The sequence below is a fragment of the Tachypleus tridentatus genome, chromosome 10 (assembly GCF_004210375.1).
Source record: "Tachypleus tridentatus isolate NWPU-2018 chromosome 10, ASM421037v1, whole genome shotgun sequence".
Lineage (NCBI taxonomy): Eukaryota > Metazoa > Arthropoda > Merostomata > Xiphosura > Limulidae > Tachypleus > Tachypleus tridentatus.
Window position 1 is genome coordinate 143,406,217 of NC_134834.1, and position 23,172 is coordinate 143,429,388.

The 23,172-nt window shown below is 33.9% G+C and overlaps 1 long non-coding RNA gene across 2 annotated transcripts in view; it reads right to left on the reverse strand.

The window, feature by feature from the left end:
• Window positions 1–9,179: 9,179 nt before the first annotated feature.
• Window positions 9,180–23,172, reverse strand: part of LOC143228231 (uncharacterized) — a 31,294-nt gene continuing 17,301 nt past the window's right edge. For both annotated transcript variants that reach the window (XR_013015277.1, XR_013015278.1), the window contains exon 3: window positions 9,180–9,516. This is a non-coding gene — a long non-coding RNA (uncharacterized LOC143228231). The remainder of the gene's footprint in view (window positions 9,517–23,172) is intronic.

A 23,172-nucleotide genomic window follows, 5' to 3' on the forward strand; every position in this document is an offset into this window, starting at 1 on the left:
GATTTTTGGTTCAAATAACTTGTGTATGAAAGGCTACTTTGGAGCTCTCGACGCTAAACTTGCACTCTTACACCATTTTTAGATACCTAGTTGAAGGTTGTGTCACTATAATTAAAAGGAGGGGTGATATTCTTTGACTTTAAGGTGCCCAGTGCTTGTTTTGAATTTCACGTAAAGCTACAAATATAATAATACATAAATACTTATGTTTGTTTTTTGAATTTTGTGCAAAGCTACATGAGGGCTATCTGCGCTAGCCGTCCCTAATTTAGCAGTGTAAGACTAAAGGGAAAGCAGCTAATCATCACCATTTATCGCTAACTCTTAGGCTACTCTTTTACCGATAAATAGTAGGATTGATCGTAACATTATAATGCCCCCACGGATGAAAGGGCGAACATGTTTGGTGTGGCGGGGATTCGAATCCGCGACCCTCGGATTTCTAGTCAAGTGCGTTAACCACCTGGTCATGTGGGGCCAAATACGTATGTTGCATCCAATACCACGATTAGGTCGTTGACCTAAAAGAAATTAGTATTTGACGATTTAAGTATTTTCGAAATTATCAAAGACCGAAATGTAATGATATCTTGGTGCTTATGCAAATTATTTCACTCAAACTTTGAGACGTAAAGTACCAAAGAAACAAAGAAATAAATAAAAAGATACTTGTTTGATGAATAAATTTTGCGCAAAGCTACACGAAGCTTATCTGCGCTAGCCATCCCTAATTTGGCAATGAAAGACTAGAGGGAAGAAAGCTTATCATGAGCATCCACCGCCAACTCCTGGGCTAATCTTTTACCAACGAATAGTGAGATTAACCGCACATTATAACTCCCCCACGACTGAAAGGGCGAACATATGTGTTGTAACGGAGATTCGAACCCATGATCTTCGAATTACCAGTCGAGCGTCCTAACCATCTGGCCATGGCGGGCCCGATACACACTCCGAGATAGCGTTTAGTCACCTATTTAAATACTGTTAGACACACGGGGTGACATGTTTTAACCTTGAGGTGGTTTGAGTATTGTAACAATTAAACACATCTCACCAACATCATTGTGATCTTCAGTATTAAGAAGAAAGTCCAGCAGTTTCCCAAAGAAGCTTTCTTGGATTGCAAAAGTGTAAAGCAGAAAAGGCATAGATATGGGGTGACGTCAGTATGATTTGTAAATACAAAGTATTTAAGAAATACTAGGATATTCGTTTTATCAAGAAATATTCGCAATTTTCAAAGGCTCTAATAAATTAATTAATATTATTTTATATGTGCTCATGCTGATTTTAATTTTTTCCCCAATTTATTAATTTATATTTTTTAAGAAACTCTTAGTTACAGGAACCACATTTTTACTTCCCTCTTTCAGTCGTCAATTACGATTACTATACGAATCAAATAATCATCTAAACCAAATGTGTGTATTATAGAATACATTTGATGGTAAATCTAACAAGTGTCTAAAAAGCATAAACCAATACTGTCGTATAATCGTCACATTATAAAACTCTCCAACACAATTGCAATGATATACTTGGTAGAGGTTGTCGTTCTGAGCTGTATACCATTTTCATCTCCAATAAATGCTAAATAATAAAAGGAGTCGTAGTCGTACAGTTGTTATTATGCCAATACATTGTAGCCTGTCTTTGCTTGCATAACTGGTACCGAAGTTCTGACAAAGGTGATTTGTGCGATTTTGTTTGTTTGAAAGATTTAACTGGCTGATAAAAGCTGGAAAGCTGTGGAATGCCTTTCCTAATAATATCTCCTGAATGGCTCCGTCGTGGTTTCTAAGCGACGAGCGAGACATCCCACACGTCAACATTTTCATTGAAACCAAGTTTAGCTCATCGTTGCACTAAGTATTATCCTTCTGAAGAAAAAAAAAAAACAGTTTGCCTTAAAACTCAGCCTTGATCCCGAAACTAGCCAACTGACAAAAAACTCAGCTCTGGCCCAGCATATTTGCTAGTTGTCCAGAAAATTCTGTTTATGGTCCCAACACTGGCAAATTGATAAGAAGACAAAATCATGATTTCAACATTAGCCAGTTGACCAAAATTGACGTATTAACTACAAAACCTCACTATGACCTCCGAATTAACAAACTTACCACAAGCCACTTCCGTGGTTCTCATATTGGTTAAGAATGCAGGAAGCTCCACTTTGGCCCCTACTGGTTACATATGCAGGATACTCCACCATTGCCCCCAAAATATCAAATGACCAGAATAATCTTATGCAGGAAACTCCACTTTGGCCCCCTACATTGTCTGTCAATTGACCAGAAAGTTGGCTGTTAATCAGAAAACACTGCTGTGGCACAGTGAACATTTCGAGAGTTTTGTATAACTATGGGCATTAGACATACAGCCATAACATTTAATCTTATGTTGGACAGTACAACAGAACAATTAAGATAGGACTGTTTATCGGTCCTTTTTAACCAGTTTGTTTGTCACAAAGTTCTCGCCCTTTTAACCTTGGAGGCGTTATAATGTAACAGTCAATCCCATTATTCTTTGGTAAAAAAGTAGTCCAAGAGTTGCTTTCTCTTTAGTCAGTTGCCTTCTCTTCGTTATCGAGGTTACAAATAAGAAATATGCATGCATACTTTGTATCTATAAGTTCCCTTTTCAGGAATTTCGAAAAGTAAACAGTATGATAAATGTCTTCTGTAATTATTGTTTCAACACCATATCTTGTTGAAGAAGTGACCGCACACATCATGAAATACAATGTAATATGATAACTGGATGAAACAGCAAGAACATTACGAAATACAATATAACTTGATTACTAGAATAAAGAATACAGTGTAACTTGGTTATTGGATGAAACAGTAAACACATTGTGAAATACATCTTCACAAATGGAAGAAATAGTAAACACATTATGAAATACAATACAACTTGATAACTGAATGAAATAATAAGCTCATTGTGAAAAATAATATATCTTCATAACTGGATGAAAGAGTAAACACATTGTGAAATATAATATAGCTTGACAACTGGATGAAATAGTAAACAAATTATGAAATACAATGTAACTAGATAACTAGGTGAAATAATAAAAACATTATGACAGACAGTATAACTCGATAACTGGATAAAATAGTAAACACATCGTGGAATAGATACTAACCTTCATACTTAGTTAAAGCAGTTAATCGATTAATGATGAAATAGACGTTAAGTTTGTGTCTAGATAAAAAATGATATATATATACTAAGCATTCATAATTGGTTATGAAAAGTGATTATATACAATATGAAATATACCTTCACTTGAAAACTGGTTAAGTTTTCAAGTGAAGCTACCCTATGATTCCAGTTCTAATTTTGAACTGATAGACTAGACAAAAGGCAACTATGGTTAACAGCAGCCATCGCCAAATTTTGGGCTATTATAATCAAATAATATGATTTGACTGTTACTCTTTAATACACTCGCAGTCCTTTAAGTTAGGGGACGATTTTCTATCAACGGAACGCAAGCCTAAATCTTCAGGTTTAGAGCCTAGCACGTTAAACACCAGGCCAAACTCGAAGCAATTTTTAAAGAGTGGAAAGGTATACTGTGAAGCTTACATTGCTGAAAAAGTTGAAACGTGCGTAGTTAACTATTCATTAACGTTAATAACAGTTAAAATAAACAGTTGCATTATTGGACTGGCTTCATAAATGATGACTAGGTGAAGATATACGATATGAAATTAGCTTTGAGACCCTCTTTATATGCATACTGAACTGCAGAAATTATTTTTAAGAAAGTGCCCCACCCCCTCACAAGCGACACAGCGTTAAGTCTGGGAACTAATAATGCTAGAACCTATGTTTCGATACCTATTGCGGACACACCATAAATAGTCCATTGTAGAGCTTTGTACTTAACTAAAAGCAATCAAACAAAATTAAGAAAGCTTTATGTAGGCTATAGTTTAGAATGGAAAGAAGCGTTCATTAATTATTATAGTTCATTAAACGTTTCAGATGAAACGTTCGGATTTTATAAATAATAGTTGATTTTTATGATCAATGCTGAGTTAAATATAAATATTTTTCGTAGTATTCCATGTCAAGCCAACGAGATCTATTCACTTGTGACTGTACTAATTTATTTTACTAAATATAAAATCAGTTTTATTTTACAGCATTTCCTTTCACTCTAGTTAATTATCTTCCAAGTCTTTTCACGAATGATCACCTGTTTCATAAATCACTATGTCTCAAACAGGTTTTATATTTGTTACGAAGTTATACAGAATTACTGTTGACAAAAAGGCAGTAAGTTAGTAGATAATTTTGGGTACATTAATATATATATATATTGTTGTCAATACATGTATGTGTGAGAAAGAGTAACTTTTATGAAAATTAAAATAAATAAATCAAGTCTATCACAGCACTCTGTTTTTGTTTTTTTCCTGATTTTCTCAGCATTTCAAAGTCTCATTTTTGATTCATGGCTTTCACACATTTAGAACCTGGTCAGTAAATGACACTTTATCAAATCTGTCAAAGAGATGAAAATAGCTCAAATGATGAAGCTCTATTTTTATCAGCTGATACGACTCGTTTCGCAACCAATTCGTTTATCACTCAAAATCCCATAAGAACGACTTATAAAAGATAACACTGCCACAGTGAGCGACATTGTGTGACAGTGTTTTTTGAAACCACCATTCTGAAGACGTATAATTGAAATACGAATCTTCATGTCAAGGTATTCAAAATGGCGCAGTGGTTGTGACAGAGTGGTTAGATAAGAGATAAACGACAGGACGATGTAAATCTTGCTTAAAGCTCTCGGTTTCCTTGTCACTTATCATTCGGTTTTAAGTCGAAATATTTAAATATGTGATATTATTATAGTTGACATTCATTTATGCATGGATTATTTTCTAATATCTTCAAATGTGGAGTATCATAGAGTCTTAAACTTTATATTTAACACTTTTTGATAAACGTTGCATAATTTTAACTTGTTATTGTTTCTTAGCAATTTCTATTTTCCGTTTATGTGTTTTAGCTAATTATAACACATTTAGTAGTTCCCTTTATTTTAATATTTCATCTAAATATAATATACGAGGTATGATCGAAACATTCTAAGACTTCCAGCGTTCCTGCCATTTTCGGAAGCAGTCTTCAACTGTTACGCGACTACGTTTTGCTTTCACATAATTATGGATGGTTGAAAAGTCATAAAATCTCTTTCTTTTCAAGTTACTTTTGATTTTTGGGAACAGCAAACAATCACACGGAGCAAAATATCGGGAGAATGGGGAGTTATCACAGGAACGGTTTTTCTGCCAAAAATTCTTGAACAGACACAGCAGTGTGTGAAGGCGTGTTGTCAACAGCCTTGGAACAAGTTTTGCAGAAACTTGACAGATATTTTTCAGTTAAAATCACCTGACCTGATCCAGAAGAAATGTCCAGTTCATCAGTTATTTCGCGGATAGTTAATTCGATCACCTCAATTTTTTCTTTCACCTCAGCGACCGTTTCATCAGTGGATGATGTCGATGATCGCCCAGAACGTGGATCATCTTTGACTGTTTCCCGGCCATCTTGGAAGTGTTTTATCCACTAATAAACGGCAGCCTAACTTAAGCTGTCATCATCAAAGGCAGTTCTTAACATTTCGAGGATTTCTGTTCCTCCTTTACTATTTTTCACACAAAACTTGATGCAAACATGTTGCTCTTCTTTTCTGTCAATTTTTTATTACGACAGGAGCAAGAGATATGTCTGTCTTTGAACACGTTTGTTTCGCAACACGGGTATAATGTCTGGAGAAATGGCTTGTTCGTGGAGCAGTTCACTATTTGTACTTTGTACACACCTCAGTGCAACTAACTGTCTCTGTATTGGCACCTGTAACAGAAGAAGTCTTAGAACTTTTTGATCAGATCTCGTACGTCACCTGTTAGTATAGCTGATAGTCACCTGTTAGTATGGTTAGTATTATAGCTATACTATAATATTAGAACAATTATAATAGTTTATATACTATTAAACCCACGTTACAACAGACAGAAGAAATAGATCATTACAGGCAGTTTTGTAATTTAACATGCTCGTCCATTTAGCCGTGGTGGCGTTATAATGTGTCGGTGAATCCCACTGTTCGTTGGTAAAAGAGTAACCCGAGAGTTGGCAGTGGGTGGTGATGACTAGCTGCTTTCCATCTGGTCTTACACTGCTAAATTAAAGACGGCTAGCGCAGATAGCCCTCGTGTAGCTTTGCGCGAAATTCGAAAACAAACAAATAAACAACTATTCTAACATTAAACAGTTGTGTATATTAATCTTGAGGAAGCCGCAAAAGCAAGACATCGGTTAAAATAATCAAATTATATGTATATCTGAAGTGTAAGGTTATTACTTTATCTCATTTACTTAAAACCGAATAAATTCTTAATATATTGTCTCCCTAAACAGTCGTACTGAATGAGAGCGCCTCCTTACCTCAATCATTTAAGTATGATTGAATTTTAATATTCAGTGGATGGAAACAAATGTCCAAAACGAAGGTGTCACTTTATCGAAATTATTTTAATCTGTGATTAAAGTTTTGTTTTCAGTGGGTGTAAAGAAAGGAAATTAATGAAAGTGTTGATTTATCTAAATCGCTTAAAACTATCAGTAGAGATTTGTTTCGTATGAACTAGTGCAAAACTTTACAGAATGAAATTTCCGTCATTGTTAAAGTTTTGAAAACTGTGTTAATAAATTTTAACTTTTGACACTAAACGAAGCTTCTTTCACGATTCTATATCTATTATAAATATAATTTAAACTTTATGATGGTCTTACTTCGACTTTCTTTATTTAGATATATTCCTGTTTCTTTTTATCCTGTTCAATATTGAAATTTTCAGTCTTTGTGTAACAGTTGCGCTAAACGCGTAGATCAGCAATAGCCATTCTCGTAGCTCAGAGGTAGGACTAAGGGCTTATAAGGCTAAAATTCTCATCTTAATACTCGAAGTGGGAAGATCACATGCAATTCATTGCTTATCATGTACTCACTAAAAAACAAAGTAGCACTACAAACAAAAGGTAGACTAGCCATTCAGCAACACTCGCCGCTGAAAGCTTTCTCGCACATTTGAACTAAGTCTCAAGCCTGCTTTTCACTCTCGTTAGGAGCCAACAGCTGAAAGTGCGCGATATGTTCAGCGGCATTACTTCTCGAACCTTGGACCCTTCAATTCATAGTCCGACACATTAGCCATTAGCCCAAGCTTATCAATATTCATTAGTGTCATAAAGTATTTCCAGAATGTCATCTAATTTTTTTTACAGGAACGTAGTTCTATAAATAGAAAAATCCGGATCGGTTGTGTACTAGGTTAATGTTTCTTAGGTTCCTTGCCTATTACCGCAGATATCTTAAAAATTTCTCTTTATAGAACAATTCCTTCGTGAATAGCAAGAGTTTGCAGATACAAGTGCATTATTACCTTCAGAAGCTGTCTCAATAAAACAGTGAGACATAACGAGCATTGTATGTATCGTGCGAGTGCCGATGATGGAAGAAGCTTAATGAGGGATGAATAGCACTTTAGTGTCTTCCTGGTCCTAACTCTATAGAACAAGTTCTTAACGATTGAAGTACTAACGATAAAAATGTGAAAACGGTTTCTGTGTTTTTCTATCATATATGAGAAAATTAATATCTACGTTTAATTTGAACAACAAACTAATACTATATTTAATCTAAATAATAAAGCAATATTTCTTTTAATCTGTAGCGAAAAATTATACCTCGTTAAAGTTATACCTCTATTAACCTGAAGAGTAAAGATATACCTCTATCAACCTGAAGATTATAGTTATGCCTCCATCAATCCGAAGATAAAAGTTATCCCTTTATCAACCTGAAGATTAAAGTTATACCTCTATTAACCTGAAGAGTAAAGATATAACTCTTCCAATAAGAAATATGAAGCAATATCTTTGTTAACCTAAAAGCATTTGTATTCCTGAAAAATTAATATTCCATAATGATACGCCCCTCGTTAGTACAGCGGTAAGTCTACGGATTTACAACATTAAAATCAGGAGTTCGATTCCCCTTTGTGAGCTCAGCAGATAGCCCGATGTGGCACTGCTGTAAGAAAAATACACAAATACAAACCTAATGATAAAAAACCCTTCTGTCAATCTGAAGAGCAAATTAATATTTTCGTACCTTTACTACGCATCTTACCTATTCTTACAAAATATTATCTAATATAATTATTCCTATTGAAACAATTAGGTAGTCATTAACCTGCTGAAACTCAGAAAGACAAACAATGGATTAAACAACTACTGATACTCAGAAAGACAAACAATGGATTAAACAACTACTGATACTCATACAATTAGGTAGTAATTAACCTGCTAAAACCCAGAAAGACAAACAGTGGATTAAAGAAATACTGATACTCATATAATAGATAAAGTCATAATTAAACTTATGTTATAAATATTATTCATGCTTTAATTTCTTGATACTGAATTTATTTCCTAAGTCCTGCGTCATATTTTCAATTTCTCTATTTCCCACCACATATTGGTATTACTTTCACTTCTTCTTTGGATGTTTTTGTCTTCTTCCCGATAGGTTGTTATTTTCTCTTCCGTTTTATTAAACTGTTCACCACAAATAGATGGTTTTTATCACACAGTAAGTTAACCTCTATTATATGCGGATATGCGCAGTTAGTACTTTTAAAGTTTTGCGCAAAAAGTCTGGAGGAAGTAAAGAAATAAGAGCGACTATTGTGAAACTAGTTAAAAGTGTTTTTACAGTGTTATCCACTACCTGCTCCCATTCTTTGTCATTAATCTAATGTAACTCTGTACATTATGTCGATTTTTTAAATATATCATTAGTACGTAATAACTAGACATGAACATGCATATCATTAGTATCCGAGACAGTCGTGTTATTTTTGCGGGTTTACTAATGAGTTATTTTCTATGCATTGTATTTGTAAGTGAGATGGGAATATTTAAACAGCCTAGAAATTACATAGCAAATAAGGCTTAAATTGATGACGCTCTATTCTTTTCATTTATTGGAGCTGCAAACAACTGGAGGTTTGGCAGGAAAAAACGGACTGAAATACGTATGTGACGAAAAAGAAGAAACAATGCAATTAGGTTCCATACAATATTTTATTGCATATTTAATACAACAAAAATACAATGAACAGTTAAACAAAGAAACTGAAGTTACAACAGAAAAAAAAGTTGTTAAACTTCAAATTAAGAATATGCGCAATAAGCTCGTCCCGTATATGATGCTAGTTGACTAAACGAACAATATCAAGACCAAATGAGAAATGTTATAACTATCTATATTTCTACCAAAGGACAGTGATTACGTTGTCTTCTTACCCACCATATTTTTAGAATCTTCATTTATTCTCTTTTCGTAATAGCTTGTGCTCCACTTTCAAAAAATAATCGATCTTTCTATCAGCAGGTTCTGTTCATATTCTGTTTTAATAGAATAAAGAAAATGAGTTAAGATAAAGTAGGCAAGAACCCGTTATACATAAAATGGCTTTCGATTAATATAATTGTAAAGAGAGTTACTAAAATCTCATCTGAAAGTGTGGTAACTTTATTCATCTACGTCATTGTGGAATAAAAAGATACGTATTCTGATAACGTGGATGTTTTTTTGTTTTGTTACATATTATAATTTATTTTGGACGAATTTCTGATTTATTATGTTATGTACGTTACGTATTACGATTTCAATTAACCGGAAATTGGAATTTCAATTTAGAAATTAATTAAATGTTCATATGTATCAAATTTACATTTACCAACAAGATTTTTTCAACAGAAATATATTCTAATACACAAAAAAGTACTATTTGTAATAACGGTTATTACTTATAACCAGTTTAGAACAGAATATTTTATTTACGTTCACAGAGAGCAAATTAATTCTTTTTTGGTACACATGTACATTTCCTTTGACAGCTAGCTAGCTTGAAGCACCTATATGATTTCTCCGGCGACAGTATCTACAGTCCTCGTAGAAATATACTAACGTCCAAAGTAATTCACTAAAGTTGAACGGTTTGTAATGTTCGAAGTCTATAATGTTCTGGTCAAATTCTGTAGTTTTTCTATTAATAAGCGTTAATCACAATTATAGTTTCCGTCGCCTAAAGCACACTGACTGTAGCTGACTAATAACACACTTCTATTACTGTCTCTCTGCTTGCTGCTTTTATACGGCTCACGCGAGTTTGTGGAAGTTTCAACAACGTTCGAAAACGACCTAGCGTTTCCGTGAAAGGAATATTGTGATTCTTACTCTCAAGAATCTTCTACAAATTTAGAGAACAGGTAGGCTTGCACAATACACAGCCAACAGTATACTTCACATGCAAAAAAGAAAACTGCATTGACACAAGCATAGGTATTAAAATAAGCATATAACGATAAATATGTTACATTTTTTGTTTATTTTTTGCTACAACACTGTGTAAAGGACTGATTAAGTCAATGAAATAATATGTATAAGAGGTACGAAATAATATGTATATTAAAAATTATGTTGGAAATGAGCACACAAAATAAATACGTGTCTCCTAATGAAATGGCAACTATCAACCTGAAAATCATTCACATGTTATCAGATCTTTAAAGTAACAAAATATTGAGAAACTACGACATTATAAATTATGATGAAGCTATAGCCACATTAGTTTTTCCATAAAAATAACTAATTTACTTCTTAACTCCCAAAGCCATACAATGTCGCGGTACACTCATTACGTTTTGTTTGTTTTGCTAGAAACTGTAAACTATCCTTAGTATTTCACGATTTAAATATTTTCGAAATTATCAAAGATCAAAATGTAATGTCATCTTGGTGTTTATGCAAATTATTTTGCTCAAACTTTGAGACGTAAAATACCGAATAAACAAAGAACGAAATAAAAAGATTCTGTTTGTTTTATAAGTTTTGCGCAAAGCTACACAAGAGCTATCTGCGCTTAGACGTCCCTAATTTAGAAGCATAAGACTGGATGGTAGCAGCTAGTCACCATCACCCACCGCCAACACTTGGGCTACTCTTTTATAAACGAATAGTGTGATTGACCGTAATATTATAACGCACCCAAGGCTGAAAGGGCGAGTTTGTTTGGTGTGACGGGGATTCGAACTCGCAACCTGCTAAATTAAGGACGGTTAGCGTAGGTAGCCCTTGTGAAGCTTTGCGCGAAATTCAAAAACAAATAAACAAACAAATACTTAGATCGTAACCGTATTTACATTGGAGTTACAGTAAGCAACATATGACCTCAAACATTAAATTTCAAGCACGTTTAAAATAATTTTTGTAATTTCGCGACTTGTTATTTATAAAATTCAGTTTTTTGTTAAAGAGGAAATTTTACACCATTTTTCAGCTGTAAAGTTAGTAATCTTTTTTATTTTGTGTGCCAGGAAAACAAGACATTAAATGTCCTACAGAAAGTTGCATGAAAGAAGCTAAGAACAGTTTTAAAATGTATTATATACTTTCACAAAGTTTTTGCCCACAGAGAAGTTTGAAGGCGTGTTTGCTAGTAATGAAATCCAAATAGTGTGCAATAGACAGTCTCAAAGTTTAATACAGTTGTAATCAAGGGAATGTTTTAAAGAAAATGGATAAACAGTAAGTCATTCGTTTATTATTTTTATTGTAGCAAAATGAATCAAACCGAATGTTAAAATATGTAAAGAAAAATGTTTTTAACATGATTAAGTGGCAATAAAGAAAATTTTCATTTTCATTAAATCCTAAAAAAGTCGAAAAACAATGACGACACGTTTGAAGCGAAGAAATCATAGCCACCAAGTCCTGTCGCCATTAAAATTAAAAGTTCATTTTGCATATAGCTTTTCTTCAAAGTAATCAGTAGGCTTACAACGCTAAAATCCAGAATTCAATTTCCTGCAACGTACAGAGGACAGATAGCCAGTTGATAAATTTTGACCTAGCAAAATGTTGTGTAGAGACTGTAATACACAAACAGTTGCAATTAGCGCATTTATCTGTAAGATTTTCAATGCATATTTTATACTTAGAAAAACCTTATCGGATATTGTACTATATCTTTCACTACTGCTACAGTATAAAGAAATGTTACGCTGTTAAAAAGAACAACGAGAGTATTTCTGTCAAATTTCGCGAACAGCTATTTAATGGTTGGTTATCTGCGCAAACGCATCCCTAATTTTGAAGTGATGGACAAAATAAAACAGCTCGTTAACACCTATAACTTGTCAGCTACTCTAATCGGATGGCGAGATTTGACCATCACTCTTATAACGCACGCAGAACTCAACGTGCAGAGTGCGATTTCTTTTCTTTTTATGATGATAAAACACAAACAAAGGAACCTCGGGTTCCAGTCCAAGTTTATACAATTTCACTTCAAAATATACCTTAAATACCAAAATTGCTGACTGATAATAATCAGTTAAGGCTGTTTCAGTATAATCATCAACTGAATATTCAATTATTTTGTTTTTTAGGGGTTAAAATTCTGGGCTGTAAATGTGAGGGTCAAAGGCTCAAGCCTCGAAAGTTTATTGGATACGCTTCGTATTTTCAGTTGTAGGGCATTATAAGAGTGACAGCTATTCCCATTACTTGGTTATGAGTAAACAATTTGTCACTAGTTACCCTTCCTCTGATCAGCTGTTCTAATCTGGAAGTGACTATATCAGATCCATGGGGTCTATGACCTGACCGTTTTGAACATCTGAAGTTTAAGTTGAAAACACGCTTGAACTACCAAAGAAATGCTGATGTGTTTAAAACAGTTTAGACTGAACACCACATATCTGTTTGAAATTGCTTTCTCTAATACCAATCAAAAGACGGTCTTTGTATAAAACAACTTATACAGTAAAAACATGTCATTAAATTGGGTTTAAGGTTCTTAATAAGGTTATAATCATCTTGCAAGAACAAATCTTTTGTGCATAATTAATACTGAATAGATGGAGAGAAAGAAGCTGTTATTTATTGTTGCACCCACACACAAGATATCCAGGTCAGTTAACAATCGTTACATAAGAAATAACAGAGGAATTATATGATGATCTGTTGTTTGTTTTAGTGATTTTCATATTGCTACGATATTGTAACTAACAGAGAAAATTTCACAATTTTTGCGTCATCAGTGCATCGCTGTTTAAGCTTTCTTAAGCTTCAGGATATTTGCCAATCATTTTCTGCCCCACAATACTTGTGACATCATAAAATGTAACCTTGGAAAAATACTACAAAGAGCAATTAACAATAATTGTCGCCCTTTTTATATGTACAATAATTATATTGCAAGCTACCTAGTAAGATCTTTTACGCCTGATTTTCATTTTATTTTTAACTAATACATTAATTTTAATTTATACACTTGAGTCTTTGAAAGATATATGTACGTTTGACAAGCGAAAAATATAATTGTTTATTTGTTGTTATTTTTGTTCTCTGGCCAATTTATTTCGGATTCTCATCCCAAGCTATAAGAGGACTATCCGCGTTTATCAATCCATGATTTTATGATAATGGCCCAGAGGGAAAGTAGCGCCGACAGCGAGTAAAGACATTTAAGATTTTAAGAGTTAGATTAAGGAGGTGGTAAGTTCTTATGGAGGTTGCCCTCTGGACACTTTGTTTGTTAGTTTATTTGAAAGTGAGCACAAGGGTACACAATAGGTTAAATATAGTCTGCTCACCACGAGCATTAGTTTCAGACCTAGTGTTATCAATTTGCAGACATGTCGCTGTACCACTAGGGGGTCTGTAGAAGCTCTTCGAAAGTAAAAATGCTTATGATATGTGACGTAACTTTGAAATTTCTGTAATCTTATGGAACATACAATAAAAGCGTAAAACTGGTGCGTTATTACGAGATATTTCTAATCTTTTGTGGACATACGTTTCCTAATGAAATTTAAAATAGATAATAAAAATATCGTCTTCACCCTTAAGATACTCATTTTTAGTATGTGTTTGGCGACAAACTGTTTCTTAAGTGTGCTAAAAAAATATCATTAAAAACCAGGGCGCTGTGTTGTAAATCCAGAGTCCTGTACAAATCCACGAATTTATTGTAATAAGAAAACCAGAAAATCTCGCATACGTAACACGTGTACATGATGGCAAATAAGATACCTTACACTGTCTAAAGCTTTGTACAAGTAGTAAGTACCTTCGCTGGTACAAACAGGAGCTATCTTTAAAAACGTTCTATATTCTTAAGTTCCCGGCAAACATATAGAGAAGCAACGCTAATTAACTGCTCAACAACTTACTTGAAACGACGTCTTAAACTTTAGAGTTAAACTTATGGCAAGCGTGAGTGGTGTACAAACAGGCTAATTGCTACTTATAACAACAAACGATTAACTACGAAATCCTGACTCATTAAGATAATGACTTAAACTATACGCAGTGTAGAAATGGACTAACAGTGCTTTCAACAAAACAAGCTATATTAATTCATCGTTTAAACAATCAGCTAAATTAACCCAACACACCAACTGCACACGTACATATTTGCGCATCATAGGTGGACACTAGCCTCGTCCCAGGATCTAGTTACAAACAGGGATTTTCTAAATATTAATTCGTTACGTGAAAATACATCTTAGGGGAGTTTTGTTATGGGATTTATCGTTAAAAATAAATTTAACTTAAATACATTATACGTAACCTGAAAAAATACAATAGATTTCAATAATTATTAGTTATATTTCCTGCGTCGATATATAACGTGTTTATAAAAGTTAGATATAGTATTTATACTCGAGGGTCAGAATGTTATTTGTGAAATACAGGACGAAACCTTTTTTAACGCTTACATTACAAGAAAAACTTGTTAGGTATTTACTGTTGAAAGAAAAATTTGTTTCAAATTTCGCACAAAGCTACACGAGGGCTATCTGCGCTAGCCGTCCCTAATTTAGCAATGAAAGACTAGAGGAAAGGCACCTAGTTATCACCACCCACTGCCAGCTCTTGGACTACTCTTTTATCAACGCATAGTGGCATTGAACTTTACATTGTAACGCTCCCACGACTGAAAAGAGTGAACATATTTGGTGGAACAAGGATTCGAACCCGAGACCCTCAGTTTGTGTATCAAGTGCCCTAACCACCTGGCCATGCAAGGTCAAGTGCATGGAGATGTGCTGTTGCTCAACACACTTATCACTTTCAGCTGTGGAAGTGTCATAAAAATGACAGTAAATCCCGTTAGTTAATCCCGTGAAAGGAACAATCATTGTGTGACGTCGAGTGCTGCAAGCCATCTTTCTTGTGGTACGTAGTTCAAAAGGGACAGCTACGCATCAATTCTATTTCGCCCACGCGTTTGCAAAGTGACATGCAAATAAAAGAGAAAGCTCCAGTTATTAAGTTTCAATTTACTTTCATTACGTCCTTAAATGCAAAACATGAGGTAGGTATTTTCTTTGTTTTATTTGTTTTATACAAGCACAAAGCTATATTGTGGGTTTTTCAAGCTGTTCCCACTGCAGATATCAAACACCGATTTCAGCGTAATAAGCCCTCAAGCTTACCACTGAATCACCTGGGGAAGGTGTTTTGGTTCTTACTGTTTGTGATATAACAGATCTAAAATATCGTGCAGAAAGTTCACTGAAACAGTGTAACCCTCCACCAATTTTATCAATAGGGTTATATAATCACATAGCAACGTTGTTTGTCATGCGTCGATCAAGAATCGTTCTTGTACAATACTGACATTCATATTTGGTCTATACCTTAGCCCTTACTCACAAAACATCTCATAATAAAAAAAATTATGTTGCATTACCTCGCCAGTTCATGTTCTCCTAATTAATATATATTGCACATACAATTTCAACAGCTTAATAACAACACTCATCTGAAGTCACGTATATTCCTCTCTTTTTTATTTTACTTCAATTGAAGCTGGTAATATTGAATCACAAAGAATGTTGTGTAATGGTTTAACATTACGAAATAAATTTATTTAAGTGTATCATATTTCAAAAATTGTTTATTACATGCGTCACCAGAGGTATTATCCGCAATGCGGTGAAACTAAATACAAACTTATTATTATTCAAATCTAGAACAATTTAATACAAATTGGAAGCTTGTTGTTAACGTGGTGTCAAATATTTAATCTCACACCGTTCTGTGTTTATTCGGAACGACGAGCTTATCACAGGTTATTCTGTTCAAGAAGTTTTCAACACTAAAATTTGAGCTTCGATAGATTACATTTGTGTGTGTGTTTCTTATAGTAAAGCCTCATCAGACTGTCTGCTGAGTCCACCAAGAGGAATCGTATCCCTGATTTTAGCGTTGTAAATCCGTAGACTTACCACTGTACTAACGGGGGACAACAGATTACTGTTTTTTGTTTTTGAATTGCGCACAAAGCTACTTGAGGGCTATCTGTGCTAGCCGTCCCTAATTTAGCAGTGTAAGACTAGAGGGAAGGCAGCTAGTCATCACCACCCACCGCCAACTCTTGGGCTACTCTTTTACCAACGAATAGTGGGATTGACCGTCACATTATAATGACCCCACGGCTAGGAGGGCGAGCATGTTTAGCGCGACGCGGGCGCGAACATGCGACCCTCGGATTACGAGTCGCACGCCTTACGCGCTTGGCCATGCCAGGCCTGACAACAGATTACATAAAGTCCTTTGCGAAGCTTTCCTTTTAGAATTATTTCTTTTTATAGAATTTTGTGCAAAGTTTATAGAAGGTTATCTGCGCAAACAGTTCCTAATTTTCAAGTGATAGAGTAGACAAAAGACAGCTAATCAACAGCGAGGGTTATCTGCGCTAACAGTTTCTCATTTTCAAGCGATAGTGTAGACGAAAGGTGGTTGGCTAATCAACAGCGCCCACCTCTAACTCTTCGGTTACTGGGATTGACTTTAATAGCATAGCGCCCCACGTCTGACAAGAAGAAGTATGTTTGGTGTGGGAGTCGATCACGCCACCCGCAAATTGCTGTTCGAATACTTTAACCATCAGAGCATGTCACTCGTTCTTAAAAATAAAAAGTGTAAACTTTTTTTGCTAAATATTAGTAATACTAAGACATTGAAATTGCCATTTGGTTGGTGAAGTGAGGTAGTTTTATTTATTTAATGATCAATGACTATCAGTTATATCTATATTGTTGTGTATTGAAAAGACTATGTAGCATCGCAGCAAAGTAAGTCAGTCTGTGACAAACAGTACAATAAAGAAAGATTATGTTAATCTTGCGGTGCACAACAATGATTTCAACTATATGGTGATTACACTTAAATGTGTCCAATAACGCAAGGCCTGGCATAGCCAGGTGGTTAGGGCGCTTGGCTCGCCATTCGAGGGTTGCGGGTTCGAATATCAGTCCCACTAAAAAATATTCGCCCTTTCAGCTGTGGGAGCGTCATAATGTAAAGGTTAATCACACTATTTGATGGAAAAGGAATAGACCAAGTGTTGGCGGTATTAACTAGCTGCTTTCCCTCTAATCTTTCACTGCTAATTTAGGTCTTTAGATAGACCTCGTGTAGCTTTTTGCGAAATTAAACGAATCAACAATCAGAAAATTAAGGTTTAATAACATTGTTATTATACTTCTAGTATACATATATTATGTCTGCTGATACAAGTTGAACAATGCTACAAAGAACGAGTACATACTTGTCAAATGGAAGAACACTTTGGGCTAACTTAAGAAATGATGCAGCACAGGATGAGTACATTACAAACAATGGTTGTAAAACAAGTGCATGACATGAGCAACAATAAAAATAAATGTGTGGCTCATGTTCGTTATGTTTTACTTGACAACAACAACGTACGCACGAATATAATAAGTTCTACTCTTTGCGTAGATTTTGTAATTTTAAAAATAAGTTCTTTGTATTCTTGTTCAGTAATAGAAAAGTTAATCTCATTTATCATAATAGCTCAGATTACAGGATAATTCAAAAAAAGGTTTACGTTATCAGCTCGTCATAAACGTTTGCATGCCATCACTTATTCAGAACCAATAAAAAACTATAATTTATCAAATATGTACATCTATATATTTCCATTTGTTTGTCTGTTGGCAGTTTTAATTTCTGTGGCAATGGGTTACAAGATAAAAGCGTAGTTAATTTCGAGGAGTTAGCTTCAATGAACTGATTATTCAGAATTCCTTTAAGAAGATAAAACTTTATTTTGTTATTAAGCACAAAGGTGCACAATGTGCTGTGTTAAATGGTAAGTCTGAAGAATAAAAACGTAAAAGACCGGGCTTTGATATTCATAGTGAGCATAGCGTATTGGGTAACTTCGTGTTTAACACACGAGAAAAGTTTGTTTTCCTAGTGATACAAAAAACGAAACCAGTAGAACAGAAACACTTTTAAGTAACCAAAATTTTGTTATAAGCGTTCAATAAAATATTTTGAGCATATCACAAACCTATACTCAAAACTAGAGTGTGTTTTTTATATATGAGTTCTATGCAAATTATTTCAATGTCTCAAAGATCAATATGGAGCTGATAACAAATAGAACACTGAAACATATGAATGAAATTAGTCGAATTATAAGAAATGGTTGCTTATTGTATACAACTTGATGAAACCTTTACTACTTTGTGAAGCAAAGTGTCTGTATTTTGGCCTTTACTACTTCGTATTGTAGATTATCCGTATTTTTACCATTACTACTTTGTAATGATGTATTTTTCGTATTTAGTAGGTATCATTTGAGTTTTGTGCATAAATCACAACGTTTATTATTATATTGAAAATGGCAAACGCTATTCGCAGAACTGGCATGCGTTAATTTAAAATTATATTTTTTTCGATATATTATTAATATGTATATACAAATTAAATTATGCCACAATACAATTCAAAACTACCCTAGCAGCTTATAACTCACCCGAGTTACTGTCAATAATTAAATAGTATTTTATCTAATAACGTAACAATAATAATAATTCTTTTTATTACCTTCAGAAAATTGTCTGTATTTTTATTGTTAATTAAACATTTTCTTTCAAGTATCTTAGGTTTTACGAACATACCCGAAGCTTAGTTTGTCATTCGATTTACGATTTGTCTACGTTATAACAGTGTAGAACAATTCCGCCCCTCGTCAGTGGAGCAAATGTTGAGAACAAATCTTAGATTCATATATCGGTGAAGTGTATATTACCTTCACAATGTTTTGAAACGTATTTTAGTGAAGCCAAATCAACACTGTGTAAGTAAACAAAAAGTTTCAAAACAGTTGTTATATTATTTTCATGGTTTATCATTAAACCTAAATTATTAAATAATTTTAGTGATAATTGATTCAAATGTTTATCCGTAATCTTCGTTTAATAATTAGAATTTTGTTTTAATCCCTGCCTCCCACTCGGATAAACATCGTTTATTTTATCTATAAATGACAAAGTTTATTGTTTATAAATAATAATATTTTATACGTATTAACATGTTTATAGGAGGAGCTGCTCGTTTGCCATAGCCAGGTGGTTAGGGCTCTCGACTCCCAATTTGAGGTTCTTAGCTTCGAATTCCCGTCCCCTTTAAGCGTGGGGATATTATAATCACTAACCTTTGGTAAAAGAGTGGTCCAAAAGTTGACGGTGGATGGTGATGACTAACTGCCTTCCCTGTGTAAACTTTATTTTTCAATTGATAGAGTTTAATTAACTTAAATCTTACTTTTATCCCTAATCTTTAAGATGTTTTTCAAATTTAAATTGTTAATTTTTCAAATACATAGTAAGCAATATTGGAGGCTGTCATTTGTATCATGCTATCTTCTTCACTTAAAAACTTCTTTGACCAAATATTCTTTACAAACTTAAATTGCTAAATACATAGAGATCTCCGCGTAATAAACTATGAAATGTAATTCAAAAAAAGGATTGAAATTTTTGTGATTTTACTTCCTTAATATGAACTGTTACTGTAAGTATGACATTTAGACTTCATGGTCGATACAGAGCTTGAGCCCCATTATTTCGGAGCCTTTTTTTTTTTGTCCTGCTCTGGCAAATATTCTATTCACTATCAGGCAGTTGCAAATTAACACGCCTAAACTTATGGTAATCAAAACAGATATTACCAACATTCTAATAGGTCCGCGTTTCATACCTAATCAAATTCGAATACTCAGTCTTCTCAATCCTCATTACTGCTGTAAGACTTACTATATCCACGACGCTTAAAAACATTTTCTTCCTTATTCTAAGTTCGTTCTTGCTAAAAAAGAAATAAAAATCCCCGAAATAATGAAAACGATGCAAGTTTGTTGAAATGTTGTAACTGAGATAATCCTACCAAAGCAGACTTTCGCTAAAACTATAAATTAGGCATGGTTTTAAAATTCTAGTGTAACCATTAAAGCGTAAAAAAATCAACCAAAAATGTCAAAAGAAATCTACCTTAAATCAGGATAGATAGTGCTTTATTATGAAAAAAAAATCAAGGTAAAACGGGACTTTCTTCAATTTTAGATTATTTTAAACATAATTTGGTAAAAAAATTCTTAGCAAAATATTCCATATATTCTGTATATTACCTCAAAATGAATTAATAGGTACACAAAAAATAGTTTCACTTTCAAATAATTAGCTGTAGCCTTGAGCTCACGATGATTTAGGCCTAGTTAAAAAAAATTAATAATTTATGGAAATTATTTTGATAACAGTAAACCACACCATCTACCGGTATGTATAAAATAATGATTCTCCCTTGTATAACGTTGATTCTGATAAAGATGTGAGAGTATTTTATGTTCTAAAATAATACTAAATATTATAAACAAGCTACTTAGAATCTTATTATATTACACAGAAGTGCTTCTTCAGGTGATTTGGGACTGGTTCATTTTACCACACGTAACCAATATACGACGTTTAGGGTCTGTTTCCTTTTAAAACACATACCCACCCATAAAAGGTTTGGAACAGGCTTATGTCAAAACACTTTGTGTTTAGGAGTGTCAGATTAAAAAACTACAATAGTTTCCCCGTTTTCTTTACATTCTAGTCAAAACTTGCAGATTTTAACGGCATCTAATTGCTCTAAAAATAATGAAATTTAACTGAGAGAATCGAAGTTTATATAATTATGAAACAGAATTATAATCCTAGTGGCAAAAGAGAGACCTTTTCATTGTTACACATGTAACCATGGTAGTTTGAACTTACCTTTGACACTGAAGGTACTCATCTGCCTAGGTCTTCATAACTGATAGAAATCAGGAATGATGTATAGTTGGTCTTCATAACTGATAGAAATCAGGAATGACGTATATTTGTTTTAATTGCATCAGTGTAGTTAATTTCATTCCGCAATTTACGATGCAGAAATTGTAGCGAGGAAACTAACATAGTTATCTATAGTTTCTTTAATAAGTGAACGTGAAATGTTAAACAAGCTTAAACGTTTAAGTATCGAATATTTGCCAATTACCCGAAAAAATTGAACGGGTGGAAAAAGAAATCATGGTAATTACGGAAATTGTCACTTGTTTTCTCGTTAACGTCACACTTTCCTCATAACATAAAACACTTAAGATTTGTGGACGCCTTATGATTTTGAACATTTTTCAGCACGAATCACTTAACGATTGTGTAACTGATTTAATGTTTGCTAATTAAAAACTTGTTGCGACGAATTTACTACCTCAACCAACTCTTTCGCTACTCGCTTTTCGAACAGATGATTCTCGTTCAATAAACTTTCAATTTATTAGTTCCACCGCTATGTTAATTGTTATTAGTTCAGTAAATATTACATTTATTGTTTAATAATTGAAAAAAATTTCAACATGCGGTGCACCTCGATCTTTAACTGAGAATCCCGAGTAAATTATCAGTTCAGAAAATTCAATTTTTCTACGGCGTTTGAATAGTATCCAAGCGTGTAAATTAGTAAAGCTAACCGAAAGATGTTCCATAGTAAACCTGCTCAACCGGAATTTACTGTCACATTCCAATTTTACAGTTGCTAAAGTAGAACGACTAAATAGTTAACGGTTGACAATAAAGACCTATCTTTCACAGATGAATTTACAAATGAATAACAAGTACTAAAGCTAGGATCACATCTCTAACAAGCTTGCGTCTTAAACCTGAAAACATAACAGCAATCTTTTTAAGGTGTTACTTAAACATATTATGAGAAGTTAATTTAAAATCCGGTTTACGTTTCATGTAATACTTTATTTTCCATATTTCTCTGCTGTTCAACGTTTTGCTTTATTCGTTTGGTTGGTTTTGGATTTTGCAGAAAGCTACATGAGGGCTATCTGCGCTAGTCGTCCCTAATTTAAGTGAAAAACTAGAGGGAAGGCAGCTAGCTATCACTACCCATCGCCAAGTCTTGAGCTACTCTTTTACCAACAAATAGTGGGATTGACTGTCACATTATAACGGTTTCACGGTTGAAAGGGCGAGCAGGTTTGGTGCGAGGGGGATTCGAACCCGCGACCCTAAGAATACGAGTGGAGTGCCTTAACCACCTGGCCATGCAACGTTTTCGTGCGTAAACCAGTTGTATTTTATGATCGTTTGATACTGATAAATGGTGAATGTACGTGGTGTAGAAATAAAACCGTAACAAAACAATATCGTACGGAGTTTTGAACCAAAGTTCGTAGTGTTCCTGTTAAGAGGTAATTCTCCTCCTGTCCCCCGAAATATAATTGAAAAATCTAATAGTTCGTTAGTGTAATATCATAAAATTAAAACAGAAAGCTATGTTATCAGCTAAGGCTTTGCAATTCACGCTTCATCAAGTCTGTAAATGTAATTATTAGCATTACGTTTAATATGGCAAGTAAAACATCACTTGGACATATAATCTTTACAAAACACAGGTTGCTAGTATTGTGATGCGTAGTTATTTTACAGCATTTTAAAACACTGAGGAGACCATGTCGTGTGAGTAGTTTCGAAAAGTTTTACTATTGTGTTATGTCTTCAGTATGTTTTGTTTCAGGTAATCTTGTTACACTATTTATGTGATTCCGAGAGAAGGTGGCTTTGATTGATTATCTAATATTGGCTCTTACCTAATAAAACCTATAAAGTGATTTGAACGTTTACCTGGTG